This window comes from Enoplosus armatus, chromosome 18 (genome assembly GCF_043641665.1).
Source record: "Enoplosus armatus isolate fEnoArm2 chromosome 18, fEnoArm2.hap1, whole genome shotgun sequence".
In the NCBI taxonomy this organism is placed as follows: Eukaryota; Metazoa; Chordata; class Actinopteri; order Centrarchiformes; family Enoplosidae; genus Enoplosus; species Enoplosus armatus.
This window is the reverse complement of record NC_092197.1, coordinates 10981021-10986615: the sequence shown is the minus strand read 5'-3', so window position 1 is coordinate 10986615 and position 5595 is coordinate 10981021.

Sequence of the window (5595 nt, the reverse complement as noted above, 5' to 3'; positions counted from 1 at the left end):
TCGCCCAGAGCTGGTTTCTTTCAGACTGGCTGCCCCTTACATCCTTCAGTATCACCTCACCCTAAGTTCAGCCTGCTGTGTTACCAGGTGTCATTGTGGCAGATGCTTACAGTGACCCACATGTTTGAAAATAACTTCAAAATAAGTACCTGTGTTGTGTGTTCCTCTGGATGCTCTGACTACTGAAACTGATGCAGGCAGCTGTGTGGTTGTGCAGACACTAAGAATTTATTTATGGACTGATTTAACATTTCTGCTGTTTTCCAGTGCTTCATGTTCCCTAAAGTTTTGTGCTCTCACACCTTGAATCTTCCCATTATTTGCCCCTGTCCACCGGAGCAGCTGGGGGTTAAGTGCCTTGCACAAGGGCACCTCAACAGTAGCGGTGGAGGAAGGGGGGAGAGTTACTAATTCACCTTCATGTAGCCAGCTGGTTCGGCCTCTCTGACAACTTCGCCCCTGCTGCCCCACTTCTGTGAAAAGTCTGAATAGGTCAAACTAAGTAAAAATCCTACTGAAGAAATAGATCAGTTTAATTTCAACTGACATTTTTGCTATGATATATATGTTTTTAGTCAGAATAACACATAAACACATAAAATATGCTTCCAGTTTTTTTCTAGGGCGCAGCATTTATTTGGGCATTATATTGAAATAAATGGGAAATAAATGAAGCATACTGAATCCACTTTAATTCAGATGTCCTGATGGGATGCTGATGTGTCAGTAAGTGTTAATATAATGATGCTGCAGCTGTATGGAGAAAAGACTCAGCCTGAGACACACATGCAGATATGCGGACGACACACACAGGGTTTTAAGGCATGAGCTGCCGATGAACTGATTACTGAACTGATCCACTATCAGGCCTGGTTAGGCCCCTCCTGTCACAGATGGTGAGCAGAGGATCTATTTTTTCTCCACAAATAGGACTAGCCCAGATAATTTTGTCCACTGGTGGTTTATGAATGATTCTATTTATGAATCAGACCATAAGCAACGAGAAAGATGCCCACTCTGTTTTTAAAGACGTACACAATGAAACAGCTCTGCTTTTATCTCTTCTGTGGTGCTACAGTGTGCACATATGTCTTTGTTGAGGCATGAATAAACTGCAACAGTTTTTTTTACTTTTTTTAGATGTGTAGTTCTCATCCTTTTGTGTTGTTTTAAAGAAATGGGCATGACTGTTAAGAGTAGCGCAATATCCCATCCCACAGACAGAGCATGTTTACATGTACATTAATATTCCAATTAATATGAGGTTGTTTTGGGGGGGGATTCAATAAAGAAATGCTGCATGTGAACATAACTGTACAAGAGCCCACACTTTATCCTGCCTACAGATGTTAATGTGGTCTGTTCTCTTGTCATGCTATTATTCAGGAAAATCTGTTTATTTGTGTCTACAGGGATATTAATGAACAGGATGCTTGGTTTGTGTGTGTGTGTGTGTGTGTGTGAGTTTGTGTGTATGAGAGCATAATTAGAGTGTGCTCCGGTGTGCACAAGTGTGTGTGTGTGTGTGTGTGTGTGTGTGTGTGTGTGTGTGTGTGTGTGTGTGTGTGTGTGTGGGACAGAGTAAATTACTACCTTTGATCATAGAAATGAAATGTTTACTCATTTGCACTTTAAGGACGACTCCGTCCCTGAATGCACAAGCTTTGTTTTCATGGGTTGTTGTTGACATAAAAACAATTCACATCCTAAAATAAATGTTTTATCTCAACTTTTCTTTTTTAAATCATTAACCTTCACGATAAAAATCAGTTGTAAATTTACTTAATTTTGAGTTTGGCTCATTAAATCGTGCCCCGCTTTTAAAGTAAAAGTGATGTTTGCCTGCTGTTCTTCAAAAATAAACATTATTTGAATAACATTTGCCTTTTGTGGAGTTTTTGAAGTTGTCAAGTTGGAAACTAATGAGTCACTTTGCTAAAAATTTGAAAACACTATTTGTATATTATACTATCAGTGACACAGAAGTAAAATAGTGGTAGACAGCAGATAGAGATGTCCCCATCATGTATTGTTACTGCTGCAGATAATACAACTTTAAACTAACAAGATATGTGTGGGTATGAGGACAAATGTGAAGAAAAAGCAATAGTTGCTTGGATTGTGATTTATTAATTCTATAATAAAGGTTTTATTCTGAAATGCACTGATTGAGCTTTTGATTAACTGATATTTTTGACCATTTGGGGACAGCGCAACAGCTCTGCAGGTCACAGCTCTACACCACCTCCTGAGGGAAATATCTGGCTCTTTAGCTGCTAAATGCTCCACTACGTTCACCAGCTAGTCGCTAACTTTGTTCGTCTGCTGTTTGGTGCAGAGCAGGTATTTCACAACCAAAACAGTTGAGGGGTGACCTGAAACAATGATCTGAAAGAGCTACAAAGCTCCGCAGAGCTGAGGGGAACTGGATATCTGGGTTTATTACCATGTAGGACCCCTTTCACATTACATGTAGTCATGTGGTACATAGTTAATATAAAAGTATTGATTAGTGCAGCTTTAAAAATGAAGTCCACATGAATTGTAAGACTTTAATTAAAGTATGAAACTTTATTTTGGGTCATAATGAAACCCTTGAAACCTCCTGGAGACGCCATACCTTTAAGGTTTTAGTTATATACTCTGCTGTGCATTGTACCTGGATTATGTTTATTACAACAGGGCATTGTTTTTGAAAAGGACCTCCAGTATAATCTATCTCCAGAGTCTAATCTATTATTACATGTATTGCATGTTCATATTCTATTATATCGTATATTACTTAGTTAAACAAAGGAAGTTGGGACTTGATCTTACATTTTATATTGACAAAGAGGCTTTTCTTCTGTATCCCTCACCCTCCATCACACATAGTTCAGACAATATATAAAGCCCTGAAAGTTGCTCTAATGTGCCCTCAGGGACACATTAGAGAAAGTCAGATGACTCTGGGGTTTTTCAGCAGCTGGTTTCCACGTCAGCATTTAATATTGTATGTGGATGAGAAGGGTGCCCTGTACGGACCTGTCAGGGATAGAATAATATCAACATCCTGCTGACTTGTAGCTGCTCTGCTAGCGAGGCATTTTCATGTTCACAGGGGGAGAGCCTGAGGCCATCCGTCTTCGATCCCCATTCGTCCCTCTAAAAGAAACCGAGGGGGTGTCAGATAACAGAGGATCCTGTTCTAGTTCGTAGCCGACGCTGAAACACCCTGCAGACATTTAGCAGTTTAAGGCCTTCATGTCTCTGCCGTTCTTTCAGACATAAGTGCAGCTTGGAGGAACGTTTGGAACATTTTAGAGGGAATATATTATACTTTTATATGTAACTGATGACTATTCATTTCTTTGCATATTCTTAGCATATATATACTCTCAGTTCATAAAACTAATGCAGTCTAACTCAACAGTCCTGCAACAAATCCTACCTCCATGAAGGTCATAATGCAATAATCAGTTTTAGAGAGGTGTTGATTCACCCATATGGTCATTTTGAAAGCTGCAGTATGTGGTGCTGTTACACTGAGAGGCTTTTCTGATGTTTATTCTACTCTCTGACGTCTACGTGTTGGACAGTATATTAGAAACGCTTCTCAGTACTCAATGCAATCAAACAGCACCACAAACTACAACCTCTAAAATGACCCTAAAGTTGATTCAACACCTCATTAAAACAGAAATTCTTGGCCTTGGAAACAGCAGTTGAGAAATCAATTTCACCACAAGGTCCATTTAGTAGCTGTGAAAGAGCTTTTACTCATACAGGTAGCAGAGAGTTTGCCAATATGGACAAGAAGTCCTAAAATGCTCAGAAACAGAATGTTTTCTCAACACAGTTTCAATAAAAAAAAGATTCATAAAAGTAGGCTTATTGCAAAATGTTGTTAGACTGCATTAGTTTTAGGTTATATTTATATTATCATATCTCGAAGGAAGAGCGTGTAATTCTTCAACTGAACTGATTTGCATAAATCCGTTGTACCACATGAAAGAAAGCACAGGAAAATGTAATTAACATTTCTCCATCATCTCAAAGTGTTTGCAGAGATTTTTCTAGAAGATTACACTCCTTGTTTACAAAACCAGCGGTCCAGCCAAGTCACTTTTCTTTGTCCTTGTTATTCTTAGACATGGGATGTGTGCAGCAAGAGGCCACAGGTTACTACAGACTGTGCTACAGGGATGTAAGAGGCAGAGGAAATGTTTTCATTTATTTACCCCCTCTGTTTCTTACTTCCTGTGGTTTGACCCCGGTACACACTCTCTCACAACATCTTCTCTTTAATGGCAAGAGTTCAGTTATCAGCTCATAAGGTTATAAGGCAGCTTTACTTAAGTAGAAGTACCAATACTACGAAGTTAAAATACTCCATTACAAGTAAAAGTCCTGCATTCAAAATCCTACTTAAATAAAAGCACAGAATTATTATCAACTAAATGTACTTAAAGTATCAAAGGTAAAAGCACTCATTCTTGAAAAATGATACATTATCATACATTATTAGATTGTTATGATTGTATGCTGATGCATTAATCTATGTGCAGCATCTTACTGTTGTAGCTGGTTGATGTGGAGCTAGTTTTAATCACTTTATATACAGTTACCTAGTCTAGTCCAGTGCCTCCCAACCTGCATGAGGTCACCAGATAAATCTGAGGGGTCGTGAGATGATTAATGGGAGAGGAGAGAAAGAAAAAACAAAGTTCTGCTACACACACACTCTGTAAATCACTGAGAGTTGAGGCAGAGCAGCCAGAGGACATCAGAGGGAAAAACTGAAAATATTTTCTCCATAGAATATGATCCAGTTTCACCAAAATCAGTGAATAAAGTTAGAGAGTTGTGTTTTTGTACAGTAATCAGTGAATTACGGCCCCCAGAAACACTCCACTCTGGCGGCGTCTCTGGTTTTTCCAACCTAATTCTTGTCTCATTTGTGGTCTTATAAACAGTAAATTCATTTATTTGCATACATAGCGGGGAAGTGAGACCCGATCTCAAGTGGTTACTTGACACATGTGGAGACGTACTGTATTTTAAAGCCAGATGTGAACAGGACCAGAGAAGTTAAGAGGGGAAATGTCTCCTCGTGGGACTGCTAACAACTCATAGAGATCTGAAACATGGTGAGGGGCCCAAAACAAGACTCTGCTTCTTTTTTTGTAAAGGGCCACAAGCCAAAAAGGCTATGAACCACTGGTTTAATCTTTAACAATATTTTATAGGGCTATCATATGTTTTATATGCAAAATCTGAACCTCAAAAGAAACTAACTATAGCTTTCAAATAAATGTAGTGGAGTGAAAAGTACAATACTTCCCTCTGAATTGGAGTAGAAGTATAAAGTAGCAAAACATGTAATCACTCAAGTAAAGTATAGGCGTTATACTTGAGTAAATGTAGTTAGTTACTTCCCACCACTGCATGGGAGTTCAAAAACAAGGTAACAAGTCTTAATGATATTGTATATTAGCATTTTTTTTTTTAGATCTGTAATAAGTCTTTGGGTAATTTCTTGTATTTTCTTGTTTCTTTGGTCATCTCTTTCAATAACCCTGTTGTGCAATTGGTAACTATTATTATTGCTACTTT